This window comes from Notamacropus eugenii, chromosome 3 (assembly GCF_028372415.1).
Source record: "Notamacropus eugenii isolate mMacEug1 chromosome 3, mMacEug1.pri_v2, whole genome shotgun sequence".
Taxonomy (NCBI): Eukaryota; Metazoa; Chordata; class Mammalia; order Diprotodontia; family Macropodidae; genus Notamacropus; species Notamacropus eugenii.
This window is the reverse complement of record NC_092874.1, coordinates 382760291-382778848: the sequence shown is the minus strand read 5'-3', so window position 1 is coordinate 382778848 and position 18558 is coordinate 382760291. Positions and strand designations below refer to the sequence as shown.

Below are 18558 nucleotides of genomic sequence, written 5' to 3'. Positions count from 1 at the left end.
ACTAGGAAATAAGAAATACAGGTAACGAGGTATAGAAAATTATCTGGCCTTAAATTTTAAATTTTAAATGTTAAATAAATTAATTAATTGAAAAAAAAAAGGAAAACCATCTAATCTTTCCAAGAGTACAATTTAATAATCCATCATTGACTTTTCTTTCAAACATTCAAGAGTCCTTACTACATAGGCCAAGTACTAAATATTTATTGGGAGATAATTTAAAATATCATGATTCCATTGAACTTGACTTGGACAAAAGGAATATGTCAAGAGGAACAAACTTTGAGGGGAGTGTCTTTCTAGTGGCTCCAAATGTTTTCCTGTTTTAGTTGTACCTCAACCACTTGGTATCCTTGGATAAAATAGAGGCCAACCATATATGTAAGAAAAGTTGTTTTGACTATTTAAAAGTTTGGGTATAAATATCCCTCCTTTTTTAATGTAAACTGGAATTGTACATGGATATTTTTATCAGTTGACTGGCAATAAAAAACAAATGAGATAATGAAAATTGACACATTGCCCAACCAACCAAATATCATTAAAGCAACTTTAGGGCATACTAGACATGAAAGAATCAGTTTCCAGAAATACCTTTATTCATTTATATGAGCACAATAATTAAATAATGAATATTAAGTAAAGAATATTTTTGTTGAATTACACATGAAGACAAATTTTAAGATTCGTTTAAAATTTTGAGTTCCAAATTTCCTCTCTCCCTCCCTCTTACAAAGACATGATGCAACTGAATATAGATTATATGTGTTCAATCACACAAAACATATTAGCATATTAGATGTGTTATGAAAGAAGACCCAGGTGCAAAGGAAAAAGTGAAAAAAAGAAAGCAAATATGGTATGCTTTGACTGAAGGCAAAATATGAAAAATTAGTAATATGTTCCCCACAATAGTGTGATATTGACTGTAATTGTAGTTGTTAAAGACAATTGTTGATAAAAAGTAATGAAGATGCGCTCAGTTAATGGCTTTCTCCATGTCCATCCATTAAATCATCTAAGTTTAGTAAGTTTAGTAATACTGATTCTAATATGGTAGGGGTCATTTCTTCTGGATTATGATCAGCTGGATCTGTCTATGTGACACTTGATACCTTTGAGCATTATACATAGGCCTCAAAAAAGGAGATATCCAAAAGACAATCTGAAATGTCTAAATACTCCTCTCCTATAGCTAAAAACATCATTTATTTTTTTTTTTATGCCTGTGGTAAATTAAGTTACATTTGCAACCCAAGAATGCAATGTCTTTAGACTACAGAAGAGAAGTCTAGGGCATGACTGCAGATATGTATGAGTATAATGAGAAGGAGAATTTCTAATGTTGGTTTCCCTTCTTGGACCTTGGTAGAGCCTGTAGGACAATTGGTACAGCTGGTGAAAGGAGTGGCAGAGTGCTCAATTTTATAGGAATCTGCAACAATTAAGAAAAACAATTAGAGATCAATAAGCAACCATTACCCTACAACGGAGAGAAAGAGATGTAGTTACAAATATTAATGATATCTTATGGAAAAGAAGATTATACAAATGAAGACAAACCAGTTAGAATATCATCCAAAGGAGTGTTAGATGGATATGATTTTAATTGAGACCCAATGTAGACTTGACCTCAGAGATTGTCACAAAATAGACAATCAATAAACATGTATTATTTATATACTTAGGTTTTATTAATATTGGTCTCTTGTAAGATAGAATCAAGAATCTTAGTGAAATTAAGAGTTTTTTTCACACCTATGGCATTTAACACTGCATGTTTTTTTCTCATAAAATAAAGGAATTAAAAAGGGGCTGCTAGACTTTGGTCTTCAAAATCTATATTGTGTACAACAAAGAATTTTGTATTATTAGTATTGTTATTATAGTTAAATAAAATTAATTATATACCCAGCAACACTTTCATTGTTTTTCTTGTGGCCTTCTTTATACTTCCATCTTAAAAATGGAAAGTTAACCCCTAATAGCCTGCTCACAATAAACAGGAAAATTATGTTGAATTAATTTGTCCATCATCTAGATAAAAACCACCCTAAGTATCAAAACAAAAGATGTGACTCCTCACCTGTGTCTCTTTACAAGTTCTGAAGGAAAATTCCTGCAGGACTAGGCTAGTTGCAACTTTCATACTCATAAGTGCAAATCTCACCCCAATGCAGTTTTGGGGACCAGCACCAAAGGGCAGGTAAACATAAGGGTTAATGCTCTATTTGTTTTCCTTGCTGAACCTGTTTTTTTTTTTCAAAATGGATGGAGAAATGAGATGAGAAAAAAAAGAGATCCAAGACTCGTCAGAAGAACAATGAATCTGATGAGAAGAAATGCATCAATCAATCAATCAATCAATCAACATTTACTTAGTGCCTGCTATGTATACAAAAAGGCAAATGATATCCTTTGCCTTCAAGGAACTTACAATGTAATAGGAGAGTTAATATGCAAAGAAATCTATATAAAACAAACTATACATAGGATAAATAGCAAATAATTAACAGAGGGAAGAAAGGTACTGGAATTAAGAGGAGTTGAGAAAAACTTCTTGTAGAAGATGGATTTTGTATTAGGGATTAAAGGAAGGCAGGGACATCAAAAGTCAGAAGAGGGAAGGGTGTGTATTCCAGGCAAGGGGAACAGTCAGAGAAGATGTTTGGAGCTGTGCTGGAGTGTCTTGTTTGTGGAACAGCCAAGTGATCAGTGAAAATGGATCAAAGTGTAAGTAAGTAAGGGAACAAGATGGAAGAAGACTGAAAAATAATTACAGGCCTAAGGTATTTGCATCTGGAAGCACTGGGTAACCACTGCAGTTTTTTAAAGATGGGGATTATATGATCATACCTGCACTTTAGGAACATCATTTTCATGGCTAAATGGAGAATGAATTGACATAGGGACTTATTTGAGGTAGGCAGACCTACCAGTAGGCTATTATAAAAATCCAAAAATGACATCTTGAGGCCTTGCATTAGAGTTGGAGCAGCATGTAAGTAGAGATGAAAATATTTTTGAAAACTATTGCATAGGTCAAATTGACAAATCTTAGTAACAGATTAGATTAGATAAGATTAGATGGGAAGACAACAGAGAGAGAAAGCATGTGGTCAGGTATGACTCCAAGGTAGTGAATCTGAGTGACTAGTATCATGATGCTGCCAGAAACACGGAAGGTAGGAGAATATTGAATATATTATACATTATCATTATTATCTTAATTTAAACTGGCCATCCAGTTCAAGATGACTGAAAGGCATTTGAAGATGAGAGATTAAAAGTCACTAGAGAGTTTGGGGCAGGGTAGGTAGGGAGCACATGGGTGCACAAATGGCAAATAAATTCTTAGAAATTGATGAACTTAAAAATGAAATAGCAGGGTAGAGCCAAAATGTTAGAATAAAAACAGGGACTTCCTTGATCTCCCTCCCAAAACCCTCCAAATATCTGTAAAAAGTGACTCTAACGAATTCTAGAGGTGCAAAACTCAATAATGATGGACTGGGGCAAATTTCCAGTCATGTACAGCCTTGGGAGTTGACAGGAAGTGTCTATTAGGGCAAGCTGAGGGCAGAGCACAGTTAGGGATAGACTGTGCAAACACAGAGCAGGCTTCAGGGGACTGAATCACTGGCAGATGTAACAATTTCCAGACTTCTCAACCAACAAAAATCAAACTCAGCATAGACATTCAGTGGGAAAATTTTGTGGGACCTGGTCTGACTGGGGTCTGGCCCCAGCATTGCGGCTGAGGAGGAACAAGAGTCAGCTGCTGTGGCAGCCCCAGTGACTCCTGCAGCAGCAGCTACTTACAGAAATCTGGGCTCACAGATGATGGAGTATCAACTGCTGATTCAAGACTCCTGAAGCCTGGGACAGTACACTGACCCTCACTGCCACCCCCAAAGCAGAATCCTGCCTTGACAAAGAGATAGAAAATCAAGTAATCTGCTGGAAACATGAGAAAACAGCATAAAATAACTCAGAATATAGAATCTTACTTTGGTGACAAAGAAGATCAAAACATGCAACTAGAAGACAACAAAGTCAAAGCTCCTGCATCGAAAACCTCCAAGAAATATATGAAGTGGTCTCAGGCCATGGAAGGGCTCAAAAAGCATTTTTGAAATCAAGTAAGAGAAGTAGAGGAAAAATTGCAAAGGGCAATGAGAGAGATGCAAGAAAATTATGAAAAACGAGTTAATAGCTTGCTAAAGAAGATTCCCAAAAATACTGAAGAAAATAACATCTTAAAAATAGACTGACACAAATGGTAAAAGAAGTCGAAAATGTCAATGAAGAGAAGAATCCTTTGAAAAGCAGGACAGGCTAAATGGAAAAGGAGTTGCAAAATTTTAGTGAAGACAAGTATTCCCTCAAAATTAGAATGGAGCAAATGGAAACTAATGACTTCATGAGAAATAAAGAAATTATAAAAGAAAAACAAAAGAATAAAAAAATGGAAAGCAATGTGAAATGTCTCATTGGAAAAACAACTGACTTGGAAAATAGATCCAAGAGAGATAATTTTAAAATTATTGCAGTACCTGACAGCTAGGATCAAAGAAGATGCTAGGTATCATCTTTCAAGAAATTATCAAAGAAAACTGCCCAGATATTCTAGAACCAGAGGCGAAAATAGAAATTGAAAGACTCCACCAATTGCCTTTTGAAGAGATCCCAAAAAGAAAAACTCCTAGAAATATTGTAGCCAAATTCCAGAGCTCCCAGTTCAAAGAGAAAATATTACAAGCAGTCAGAAAGAAACAATTCAAGTACTATGGAAATAAAATCAGGGTAACACAAGATCTAGCAGCTTGTACATGAAAGAAGTGAAGGACTTTTAGTATGATATTTTAGAGGTCAGAGGAGCTAGGATTAAAACCAAGAGTCACCTACCCAGCAAAACTGATTAAAAACTCAAGGGAAAAATTGAATTTCAATGAAGCAGAGGACTTTCAAACACTCTTCTTGAAAAGACCAGAGCTGAAAAGAAAATATGACTTTCAAATACAAGAATCAAGAGGAACATGGAAAGGTAAACAGGAAAGAGAAGCCATAATGGACTTGTTAAAGTTGAAGTGTTCACATTCCTACATGGAAAGATGATATTTGGACCTCATGACACCTTGCTTAGTATTTTGGTTTTTGAAAGACAGACAGAGACAGGCAGAAAGAGAGAGAGAGAGAGAGAGAGAGAGAGAGAGAGAGAGAAGAAAGAAGGGAGGGAGAGAGGCACAGGGTGAGTTGAGCATGAAGGAATGACATCTAATAATAAATTTAAGAGGTGAAAGAGGAATAGGTTAGGAAACGGAGAAAGGCAGAGATAAAATGGGGCAAATTATCTCACAAAAAAGTGTCAAGAAAATGGTTTCCCTAGGGGAACTGGAGACCAGGTGGCTGAGGAGAGGTAAATGCTAAGATTCTGGGCATAAAAATCCTTCTCTGCATCCAGACCAGTACACGCTTTATCATGCCACATCAGAGGAACTGAGATCTTACACATTCCCGGAGTATACCCTACTCTTGACAAAGGACCCAAAAGTCAAGTAACTGGTTGGGAAAATGCCCAAAAAAGGCACAAAAACCAAGACCATAGAAGGTTACTTTCTTGGTGAATAGATATCTCTTCCCATCCTTTCACATGAGGAAGAACAATGTTTACCATTAGAGAAAGACATGAAAGTCAAGGATTCTGTACCTCAAACACTCAAAATAACTATTCAATGGGCTCAAGCCATGGAAGACCTCAAAAAGGAGTTTGAAAAATCAAGTTAGAGAGGTGGAGGAAAAACTGGGAAAAGAAATGAGAGAGATGCAAGAAAAGCATGAAAAGCAGGTCAACACCTTGCTAAAGGAGACCCAAAAAAATGCTGAAGAAAATAACACCTTGAAAAATAGGTTAACTCAATTGACAAAAGAAGTTCAAAAAGCCAATGAGGAGAAGAATGCTTTAAAAAGCAGAATTAGCCAAATGGAAAAGGAAGTCCAAAAGCTCACTGAAGAAAATAGTTCTTTTAAAATTAGAATGGAACAGATGGAGGCTAATGACTTTATGAGAAACCAAGAAACCACAAAATGAAACCAAAAGAATGAGAAAAAGGAAGATAATGTGAAACATCTCATTGGAAAAACAACTGACCTGGAAAATAGATCCAGGAGAGACGATTTAAAAATTATGGGATTACCTGAAAGCCATGATCAAAAAAAGAGCCTAGATATCATCTTTCATGAAATTATCAAGGAAAACTGCCCTGACATTCTAGAACCAGAGGGCAAAATAAGTATTCAATAAATCCACCGATCACCTCCTGAAAGAGATTCAAAAAGAGAAACTCCTAGGAACACTGTGGCCAAATTCCAGGATTCCGTGGTCAAGGAGAAAATATTGGAAGCAGCTAGAAAGAAATAATTCTAGTATTGTGGAAATACAATCAGGATAACACAAGATCTAGCAGCTTCTACATTAAGGGATAGAAGTGCCTGGAATAGGATATTCCAGAAGTCAAAGTAACTAGGACTAAAACCAAGAATCACCTACCCAGCAAAACTAAGTATGATACTTCATGGGAAAAGTAGTCTTTCAATGAAATCGAGGACTTTCAAGCATTCTTGATGAAAAGACCAGAGCTGAAAAGAAAATCTGACCTTCAAACACAAGAATGAAGAGAAGCATGAAAAGGTAAACAGCAAAGAGAAGTCATAAGGGACTTATAAAAGTTGAACTGTTTACATTCCTACATGGAAAGACAATATTTGTAACTCCTGAAAATTTTCAGTATCTCTGTAGTGGATGGGATTACACACACACACACACACACACACACACATACACACACACACACACACACACACAAAGAGAGAGAGACAGAGAGCACAGACTGAATTGAATAGGATGGGATCATATCTTTAAAATATGAAATTAAGCAGTGAGAGAGAAATATATTGGGAGGAGAAAGGGAGAAATGGAATGGGGCAAATTATCTCTCACAAAAGAGGTAAGCAAAAGACTTTTCAGTGGAGTGAAAAAGAGGGGAGGTGAGAGAAAAACATGAAGCTTACTCTCATCACATTCGACTAAAGGAAGGAATAAAATGCGCACTCATTTTGGTATGAAAACCTATCTTACAATTCAGGAAAGTGGGGGAGAAGGGGATAAGCAGGGTGGGGGGGGATGATGGAAAGGAGGGCAGTGGGAGGAGGGAACAATTTAAAGTCAAAACTCTTGGGGAGGGACAGGATCAAAAGAGAGAATAGAAGCAATGGGGGGCAGGATAGGATGGAGGGAAATATAGTTAGTCTTACACGACATGACTATTATGGAAGTCATTTGCAAAACTACACAGATATGGCCTATATTGAATTGCTTGCCTTCTCAAAGGGAATGGGGGGGAGGGATACATGAAGAGAAGTTGGAACTCAAAGTTTCAGGAACAGCTGATAAGCATTGTTCTTGCAACTAGAAAATAAGAAATACAGGTAATGGAGTGTAGAAAGTTACGTGGCCCTACAGGACAAAAGAGAAGATGGGGACAAAGAAAAGGAGGGATGTTAGAAGAGAGGGCAGATTGGTGATAGGGACAATTAAAATGCTTGGTGTTTTGGGGTGGGGGGAGGGAAGAAATGCGGAAAAAATTTGGAACCCAAAATTTTGTGAAAATGAATGTTAAAAGTTAAATAAATGAATTTTAAAAAAAAGAAAAGAAAATGGTTTCCACATGGATGGGAAGAGCAGAGAGGTATAAGAGTGGTATCTCATTGGATATTAGATGAGGATGGAATAACATACACATCCATCTGGGTGTTTTACCCTACAGGAAAGTAAGGAGGAAAGGGCTAAGGGAGGGCATGACAGATGGGAGGGCAGATTGGGTAGGGCGTAGCCAAAAGCAAACACTTTTGAAAAGGGACAGGGTCAAAGTGCAAAATAAAATAAGTTGGGGGATTTGGATGGAGGGAAATATAGTTAGTCTTTCAAAACAGGACTAGTATGGAAGTGTTTTGCATAACTACATGTATAAAACTTATGTTGAATTGCTTGTCTTCTCAATGAGGGAGGGTGTGGAGGGAAGAAGGAAGAGAATCTGAGACTCAAATTTTAAAAAAAGTTAAAAATTGCGTTTACATGCAACTGGGAAATAAGATATTGGCAATGGGTTATAAAAATTTATATTGCTCTTCAGGAAAGTAAGGGGGAAGATGATGGAGTAACAGCACTCACTTTTTAGAGTTCTGTCCTTAAGCCCAGCCAAATACTTGTGAAATGGGCTCTAAACAAATTTTGGAGCTGCAGAACCCACATAATGGTGAAGTAAAGCAAATCTCCAGCCCAAGACAACCTGGAAGGTCACCAGGAAGTGTCTATCATGCCAGGCTGGAGGCAGGACACAATACAACACTGGCTGTGCAGGAAAAGACAAGACTTGAGCAGGCCTTAGGGAAACTGAATCTCTCACACCTTCAGCAGTTTTCAGACTTCAGGGCCGCAAATCGCTGAAGACAAATTGGAAAGTCAGTGGAAAAAGCCTGTGGGACCAGTGTGGGAGAGTACAGTGGTCTGGCCCCAGTTCCAGGCTGGCAGAAGGCAAAGTGGACGGAGGAACTTGAAGAAGTCAAAACAGCAGCAGAGGCAGAGACAGAGACTCTTTCTGGAGTTCTAGGCCTACAGATTGTGGGGGAATTGAGCCACTGACAGTACATCTCCCACTTGCCACAAGATGCGGAGATCTACCTTGACAAAGTGCTGATAAGTCAAGTAAGTTGGCTGGGGAAATGAGCAAAAACTGAAAAAAGAATCAGACTATAGAATCTCAATTTATTGACAAGGAAGACCAAAACACACAAACAGAAGACAATAAAGTCAAAGCTCTTCCATCCAAAGCCTCCAAGAAAAGTATGATTTGGTCTCAGGCCATGGAAGAGCTCAAAAAGGATTTTGAAAATCAAGTAAGAGAAATACAGCAAAACTTGGGAAGAGAAATGAGAGAGATGCAAGAAAATTATGAAAAATGAGTCAACTGCTTGATAAAGGAAACCCCAAAATGCTGAAGAAAATAATTGTAAAAAATAGACTAAACCAAATAACAAAAACCAATCCAAAAGACCAATGAAAAGAAGAATACCCTAAAAAGAAGAATTGGTCAGAAAGAAAAAGAGGTCCAAAAGCTCACTGAGGAAAATAATTCCTTAAACCTTAGAATGGAGCAGATGGAAGCTAATGACTTTATGAAAAATCAAGAAATTTTAAAACAAAGCAAAGGAATGAAAAATAACAATGTGAAATATTTCATTGGAAAAACAACTGGCCTGAAAAATACGTGCAGGAGAGAAAATTTAAAAATTATGGGACTACCTGAAAGCCATCATCACAAAAGATCCTAGACATCATCTTTCAAGAAATTATCAAGGAAAACTGCCCTCATATTCTAGAACCAGAGGGTAAAATAAATATTGAAAGAATGCACTGATCACCTCCTAAAAGAGATCTCAAAATGAAAACATCTAGGAATATTGTAGCCAAATTGCAGAGGTCCCAGGTTGATGAGAAAATATTGCAAGCAACCAGAAAGAAACAATTCGAGTGCTGTGGAAATACAATCAGGATAACACAAGATCAAGCAAGGGATTCTTTTTCAGGATAGAAGACTCATGGCAGGTTTGTAAGCAGTAGAAAAATAGTCATTAGGACAGAATGGAAATAAGTATAAGAGTATTAATTTCAGGTGATAAACCTCTTTAAAGAGATAGAATTACATGAATGAGTAAAGTAATTAGCCTTAGGGAGGAATATGATTATTTTATCATGTGATACAGTCATAAAGGAGGGAATAGTAGCAGAAAGCATCTGAGTGATGGGACATGGGGAAGTGAATAAATGAAGGGGTTCACTGTGAGCAGCCTAATTTTTTCTGCTAAAATATGAAGGAAGGTTCTCAGCTGAGAAAATGGAAAGAGGGAGAAACAATGAAATGTTTGAGGAGGAAATAAAATATTTGAAAGAGTCACTGTGTAGAATAGAATCATTCATTCCATGTAAATAAGTGGTATCATAGGTGGGCTTTGAATTCAGGTCTTCTTGACTCTTCATGTAATACCATGTCTTCTGTCTTATATGTCCTAAAATTTTAATCTCTGCTAAGAGCTTAAACACTTCTACAAAGAAGTGATCCTGTCTCCCAATTCAGTGTTTTCTCCAAACTGTCTCAACTGACCACACTCAATAACCCTTTTCCTCATTAAAAAAAAAAAAAGTGTTTACCTTTCTGGGCGGAACTCCTCTGGCTCTGGCCAGTAATCTGGGTCTCGATGAAGGACAAAGGGTGAGGCCATCACCACTGTGCCTTTAGGAATCATCACTCCATTGATCTCAACAGTTTTCTTAGCAACCCTTTCAATCCTGCCAGCTACGGGAAACAGTCTGAGAATTTCATGTATCACCATGTCTAGGTACTCCATTTGTACCAGGGCATCATATGTGACTGCTTCCTGGGAAGAGAAAAAAATATATTTCTAAGTAATAAGTTTTAAGTACTAAAGTGACATATCACATCTATCTTTACTAACTTGGTCTTAGAATGGGTCTATAATAACTACGTTATGCATCTGGTCACCAGATGATACAGTATTACCTTCTAGCAGAAAGTTATAAAAATACTTCTACTATTGAACCTATAGAATGTTGGAGTTCACTATGTTAATGAAAATAAAATACAAATCAAAATAAAAATGAAAACTTCTGAGCTCTGTCAAAGTGAGATTTGCGTCTGTATAAATGCTTTCATAAAGTGAGCACTTTTGAACCTGTGACAAAACTCTTGAGCCTCAGTAGAAGGAAGTTGTGCTAAGATGAATATTTTCGTTCTGTTCTTCCGGGTTGTCTCTTGGAACCAACCAGGCCAACTATGATATATAGGGTGGAATAGTAGCCCAAATTTACCTCAGTCAAGTCTAATTTATATACACTTGAAACTTGAGAAGAGCCCATCGGTGTCTTCATTGCTCCTCAGCTTCCACTTTTGTCATCTCTGCTTATCTTTCCAAAAAATGACTAAGCTTTATCTAGACTCTAGAAGTTCTTACGTTCATCTCACCATCAATGTTGGAACACTCTGGTTTCATTTCATAGCAGTTCAGTATTTTCTACCTCGAAAGGACTTTATAACAGAAATGACTGAAAAGGATGCATCTGCAATAAGTATAATTTAGAAGAGAAACTTGGAGGGAGGCAGAGAGGCTTTCCCTGGATCCCTCCTAAGAGATAACTCACACAGTTATCAATTTCAAAGGGCAACTCTGATGATACCACCATGTTCTCACACTTCTATGTAGTTTGGAAAATATTAGGGGACTTGGAGGATATATGGAGGAATCACTAGTTAGCAGTCATCACCTATCTTCAAGAAAAAGCAATATCCTGACATTCTGTAAAATACTAGAGAAAATCAATAACATACAAAAAGTTTTGGCCCCAAACCAAGCAGAATTTTCCCCATTTATTTATGTGCCCTAGGTTGTTCTCAGCATCATTATAGGGGCTCAGGTTTGGTTTGCTGGGAAGTCAATGAAATCTAATGAAACCATTTTATGAATTTATATCCTTGTTTTCCTAGTTTGATTACTCATTACTCTTTAAATGGACTGCTTCAATTCATTCTCAAGGTTATCTCCTAACTTTGTAGTGAAATGACATTTAAAAGTGATTATTCAATTTGGTCCAAGAGTTATGGGGACAGATGATCCTGGTGCATCACAAAGAGCTTTATAGGTATGGACAAACTCCAATGTCCATTCACAAGACCTATTGTCTTCTGACACCAGGAAGTGTTTATTACCCCTGCTATCAGTTACATCAGAGATTGAAGCAGAATCTTAGAAGAAGAGCTGAGAGGAGAGTAGGGAAGAAAACAAGCGAGGGACAAGAAAACAGAATATGAAAGGAGGAAATGGGAAAGAGAGTGAGAAATATAGAGGAGACCCAAAGTCACAAAGATATTTAGTATCAGAAGAGATGAGAAATGAGTGCCACTAAATGAAGGAAGGGCCATGAAGTGGCTGTAGAAACAGAAGACAAGTGAGCTTTTGAAGTATTTTACCAAGAATTGATACCAATTTCTTAAGTATTTCCTTCTCTGAAAGCAGAACTTCACGTAAATTTATGATGTTTCAACATATCTTTGCCTTTTAAAACTCTGGTCAGATGTCAATAATGGGTAAATGCTCAGTCAGTACACCTGATTTGGACAACACTTCTACTAGGAGAATGGGTGAATAGGAAAAAAGTTGGGAGGGAGTCTGAATAGTTCTGTTCTCATTCTCTCACCTTGTTGGGTAAAAATGCATCAATCTCCTCCTGAAGTTTCTGTTGGATCTCAGGGTGGGTGGCCAGGTGGAAAAAGAGGAAAGAAAGGACAGAGCTGGTGGCTTCATAGCCAGCAAGAATAAAGATAATGGATTGGGCCAGGATTTCATCATCACTAAGATCTGAAATAGAAGCAAGGGAGATATTCAGACAAAGTCATCATATCTTTGTTATTTTACCCAGTCATATCATTAGAAGTTAGGAAAGGCCTCTACCTGACACTCCAGAATACCTAGAGGGATCTGAAATACCTTCATTGATATGATAGGAATTTTACATGGAAATCTATCATGACAAGGCAGGAAAGAGATTCAGTCTAACTGGGATGGTTCAACCTATTTTTTTCTATATTTGTTTTGTTTTTTCCACACACTTGCCTCATCCTCATTTGTTATTTCTGAGTGGGATAAAAGTAACTTTTTTATTTCAGACACTTTTCTCTTTTATCTCATTCACTGTGTCATAGGAAACACGCATCTGAAGGCTCTAGCAATAGTCCAGAGGACAGGGGACAAGGACCTGTGGTAGTGTGGTTGTGTGTAGAGTGAAGCAAATATGGAGGAGAGATGTTTGAAGGAGATCACAGATTCAGAGCTTGATGGGACCTCAAGAGCCATGAAATCAGTAACGTGAAACCTGAAGAGGTTAGGTGACATTCCCAAAGTCTCATAGGTGAGAAGCTGAGGATTTGAACCTAGGTCTTCTGACTTCAGATTCCATTCTCTTCCCACAATACCTCACTACATCCTGTCTGTGATGAGCTCCATGAAGGGAAGATATTCAGAAAATAACAGTAAAAATTGGCTATATTTCTATACACAGTGCTTCATACTTGTAGATTGGTTTTACGCATTATTTCATTTGACCACTATTACAAACCTATGAAATTGCTAGGGCAAGAAGCTTCTCTCCATTCTTCAAATAAGGCAGATGAGGTGTAGAGCAGTAAGATGACTGTTTCAATATCACTGAGCTAGGAAATGGCTGAAGCTGAGACTAGAATCTAGCCTTCTGACTCCCAACTCCATTTCCCTTTCACTTAATAGTGCTAAATTTATCAGGTTGTACAGCATAGGAGAGTCTATATCCTACTTATGTTTAAATGGGAATATAGCATATAAAAACACACTAAAACACAACTTGAGCCATTTGCCCACAAATTTTATATTGCAAGAAAAACTTGTATGTTAACATCAGCCTCCTTTTTTCTTTCCTGTACTGCTATTCAGTTGTTTCAGTCATGTCTACATCCTGGTTCATCTCCAGTCATTCTGATGAATGTCTGGTCACAGGGATCAGATGGCTCTGGAGGAAAAGTGAGACTGGTGACCTTGTACAGTCCTCCCTCACTCAAAACAAAGTCAAGTGCAAGTCATGTCATCATGTCTCTGACGGCATGGCCTTCTTTGATAACAAAGGACGAACACAACAACATGTCTGACTCCTTGTCATTCCCATTTATGGTTTTCCTGGCAAAGATATAGAGTGTCTATTCCATTTCCTTCACGAGTTCATTTTACAAATGAGGAAACTGAGGTAAAGCAGGTTAAATGACCTGCCCAGTGTCACACAACTATTAAGTGTCTGAGACCAGATTTGAACTTGGGAACATGAGTCTTCCTGACTCCAGGTCTGACACTTTATCCTATGTGCCATCATCTGTCAAGCTAGCTAAGCATAAGTATACACAGTCTAGGTCAGGAAACAGAGTAAAATGATAGCATTTTGAGTTAGAAGACAACTGACATGCAAGTCCAGACAAGTGAAGTAATGTATGCAGGGTCACATACATACTTAGTAGCACAGTTAGGATAAGAAAACACATTTTCCCTCTGGAAAAAATTGCGCTTTCCCCACCTTACTATGCCACATTGCTGTCCTAGGTATAGATGAAAAAAGGACTTTAGTCTGCATGCCTCAGACTAACATAACCATCACAAATTCAAATATGATTTAAAAAATTTTTTCCATTGAGCTCATTCTACAAAAACCAGATCCAGTTCAAATCCTATTTCAAAATTTTAACAGCTGTGATCCTGTGGAAGTTGCTTAAACACTCTGAGCCTTGAACTTCTCAAGTGTAAATTGGAAATAAGGATGATACAAGCACCCAGGATTTTTATGAAGATCAAAGAAAAAATTTATCTGAAGTGTTCTGCAAATCTTTAAACCCTGTAACATCCTGGTCATCATTCATGTTGATATTGCCATTTAGTATATCATTGAAGCAAATTGGAAATTTTTTCATATTTCTACAGATAATGGCTTCAAGATTCCAATTAGTGATTGCCCTCATTCACAATTTACCTTTGTGAGAGTGCATCTCTGAATTTTTAGAAGTCTGAGAATCCATCATAAGCTGAAGGAAATCTATTCGGTTCTGGAAAAAAGGTTGGAAAACATTAATGAGGAAAAAAGTACTTGGGAGCACAGAAATTAGTTATACACACAGGAAATTAATATGTCAGCAGTATGATAGAACAATGAAGATCTCAAAGATTAGAAACATTGTGACTTCAGCTCAGTAGCAGAGTTGGAATTCCATTCAAAACACTTCCATCAAAGACCCTGGATGGTTAGAGTCTGAGTGTCAAATGAATGATACGAGCTTAAAATCTCATTCCCAAATTTTAAAAGATGATGTTCCAATCACCAAACCAGGGTTTTTGGAGGGAAGCATACCCTGAAGAACGTAAGAGAAATAAGTCTTCCAGGAAATTCTCTTAATTCTGACATAAAGGATAGAAAAAAAATGCATCAACAGTTTATATCGTTGATGTGGCCACCACTGATCACAATCTTACAATAACTTCATGGCTGATTTCTCAAGATCATTATAGGCAAAGAAACTGATCTCATTGTGGTCAACAAATGGACATGGTGGGACCTAGAACAGTCCTGGGTAAGCAGTCTGTCTAGCTTGCAACGGTCAACTTAATAGGTTGTAGTTTTCTGGTCTGGCCTTAAAGAATTAAGAGTCATAGCTTTTCCAGAAAAGAGGCTCACAGTAGAAGTTTTGTGAGAAAATGAAACATGTTCCAAATGTAGACCAAGAGTCCACACAGAGAATTTGAAACCAACTTTACTGGCACAATTATGATTTTTGTGCCTATTCTTATACAGCTTTTGGTATTGTTAACAAGGCTATTTTGAGTGTGTATAAATAAAGGAGAAATGCACTTTCTTCTTTCTTGGGTTCTTACTATAAATCACATACTAATTTGCAATATAATATTGGGTATGTGTCTTGTCCCACTTCTGTGGTTGTAAAATATTTGAGAGCTGGGACAGTGTCTTTTTTTCTTCTTTGTACTCCCATAGACATAGATCACTCAAGCTAGCAAATATTAAATAAGAGGAGCATAGAGTTAGAGCTGGAAACAAGATGTCAACAAGTGACACTTCTTCAGATTACAGTAAATCTTCAAAAATGTGACAACTGAAATTGAATAAAAATTATAGTGCACAAAGGTGAAGTAAAATTGAACACCAGTTTTGTTTGCTTTACTCTGAGGATAAAAATACCAATATTTTTAATGGACACATATTCTTATTCTGAACACTGTAGAGACTTACTTAACTTTTGTGAATTTTTCTTTCAGTCTTCCTTTATTTTTTTAATTGATTTTGTTAAGAAATCTACTGTTTCCTTTGGAAATACAGTTACATCCATTTTTTTTAACAAAGGAATAACGAATGGAAAAATTGCTGAGGAAAACAAAAACTAATTATCCTTATGAAACTAGAACTTTATGAGTGACACGATCACTTTTATTTGGTGTGTAGATGGGGAGATGACAACAGAGGTACAAATTGTAATATGGTTCATTTTCTTTTTAACATCATTAATTATCTGTAAACTGTTGGGGGTCAATGAAAACCGCAACAGTGAAGAGAATCTCCAAAATCCGGTGTCCTGTGCCCATCTTCTAGGTTAACTGCTAAGTAACCTATAACTACCCCAAACAATAAATAACTCCCCTGGGAATTTAGGTCAGTGGCTCTCTGAAAGCCCTGATTTCCTAACAGATAGCAATTGAAGTACATAATTTCCAGAATTCCTGATGTTGTGTTGTAGTCTCTCTGTGCTTTAGTTTAATCTCTGTTGAATTAAGAGGATAGACTTAAGGGTTTCTAAGTTTCTGTCCATCTCTAAATCTATGGTCCAACTTGGTGAGTCACTGAGTTATGTTCAGGAACGTCAGGACCACTGAAATTTTAATTTTTTTTTTTGGTAATGAAGAATCAACTTACTTATTGGAAGTAAAAGTGGATTCATAAAAGTTAATTTAATTAACTTCTTGATTTCTCTCACAAAGGGATCATCTTGTTTATTCAAGGAATCAATTTTGACACGAAATGAAGTACTGGTGATCACATCCATGCTGTAGGCCCCAAAAATGCTGAGGAGAGAAAGCAGAAAAAGACTCAGAACAGGCACTGTTTCTTTCCTCTCCAAGTAAAGACATGAAGTGAGCCTCTAAATCCCTGGTGTGAAACTCAATAGAAACCAGGGTTGCTAAACCACTCCAAAAGATACCTGGGGGTCATATATTGAATTACAAAACCACATATTAATATTGTTTTTTTTCTATTTCTTTATTTTATTATATATTTCACTGTTGTATTTTAATGTGGTCTGACCAGGTTTAACAATTGGACTCTAACTTCAAGCCCGAAGTCATATGTACCAAAGTTAAAAATGATCAGTAGCATTTATTAGCTGAGATTTTTCAGAAAAAATGTTGATTCTTTTCATCAGTTTCTTAGAAGTCAAAAATCATTTTGTAAATGAAGGAGTGAATGGAAAATTCTTGGAAAATCATGGGACATAATGCATGGCAGTGCTTACTGGCATTATCACTTCCTTTTCCTAAGCTATTAGAGGAGGTTAGATTTCCCTCATTTAACCAGGGGTACAATTTCCTCCCCACATGGTGAATACTCTCTACTTTAGAACATAGAGGTTCTTTTTTTTTCCCTAATCATTTGTGGAAATAGATCTCATTGTGTTATTTCTGGGTCAAAGGATATAAGCAACTTAAAAAATCTTTTGGCATATTTCCAGCATGGTATCTAAAATTGTTAGATCTCTTTACAGTTACATCCAAGATGAATTAGTGTACAGTTTTTCCAAATTCCCTCCAGCATTTGACTCTTTCCTCTTCAATGTTTTTATCCAATCTGACAGGTACAAAATGAACTCTCAAAGGTGTTTGAGTGTTCTAATAAATAATGATAGAAACTTAATGAACCCTTAGAATGCTGGAAGAAATGCATGGTATCTAGAATGAAAGGTTTGTTGAAGAAACTGAGGATACTGATAGTTTATATAAAAGACAATTTAAAGAAGAGATTTAAAAAATGATTTATAGCACTTTTTCATATGACCATAATTTTTTATTCCACTATCAGAAAGCTGCCTGTTCATATTCTTTGATGAGTTATTGATTGGAGAATGACTCATATTCTAACTAAAGGTCATTATATATTTGTGATATGAGAACATTATCTGAAAAACTGTTCAAAAACGTGTGTTTTTTTCAGATCTCTGCTTTTTCTTCAGATCTTGGCTACATTAGTTTTATTTCTACAAAACTTTTTAAATTTAATGTAATCAAAATTATCCACTTTACACCTCACTCTGCTCTCTTGTGTTTTGCTAAATTGGTTACCCCTCTATAAGTCTGATAAATAACATGTTCCAAGTTCTTCAAATGCTGTTGTAATATCTCTCTTTATATTTAAGTAGAGTATTCATTGTGCCCTTATCTTAGCTAATGGTGTGAGATATTAGTTTCTTCCATACTGCCTTCTAGTTTTCAATAAAATTTTTACCAAATAATACATTCTTATCACAAAATCTTGAATCTTTGTATTTTTCAAATAAAAGGCTACTATATTAATTTATGGCTGAAAGTTGCATATCTACTATGTTCAATTGATCTACTTTTCTATTTTGGAACCAGTAAGAGATAGTTTTGATAATTACTTCCTTCCAATATAGTTTAAGATCTAGTACTTCCTTTACATTTTTTCATTATTTCCTTTGATATTTTTTGAGTTTTTGTTCTTCCAAATGAATTTTCTCTCATTTGTTTCTACTTCAGTAAAATATTTTTAGTAATTAAATTAGAATAGGTATATGTATATATATATGAATTATTTTATGTATTGAATATACAAATCAA

At 36.3% G+C, this 18558-nt stretch overlaps 1 pseudogene; it reads right to left on the bottom strand.

Moving 5' to 3' along the window:
- Nucleotides 1–1213: 1213 nt before the first annotated feature.
- The window catches only part of LOC140532224 (cytochrome P450 3A12-like), a 46057-nt pseudogene continuing 28712 nt past the window's right edge, over nt 1214–18558 (bottom strand).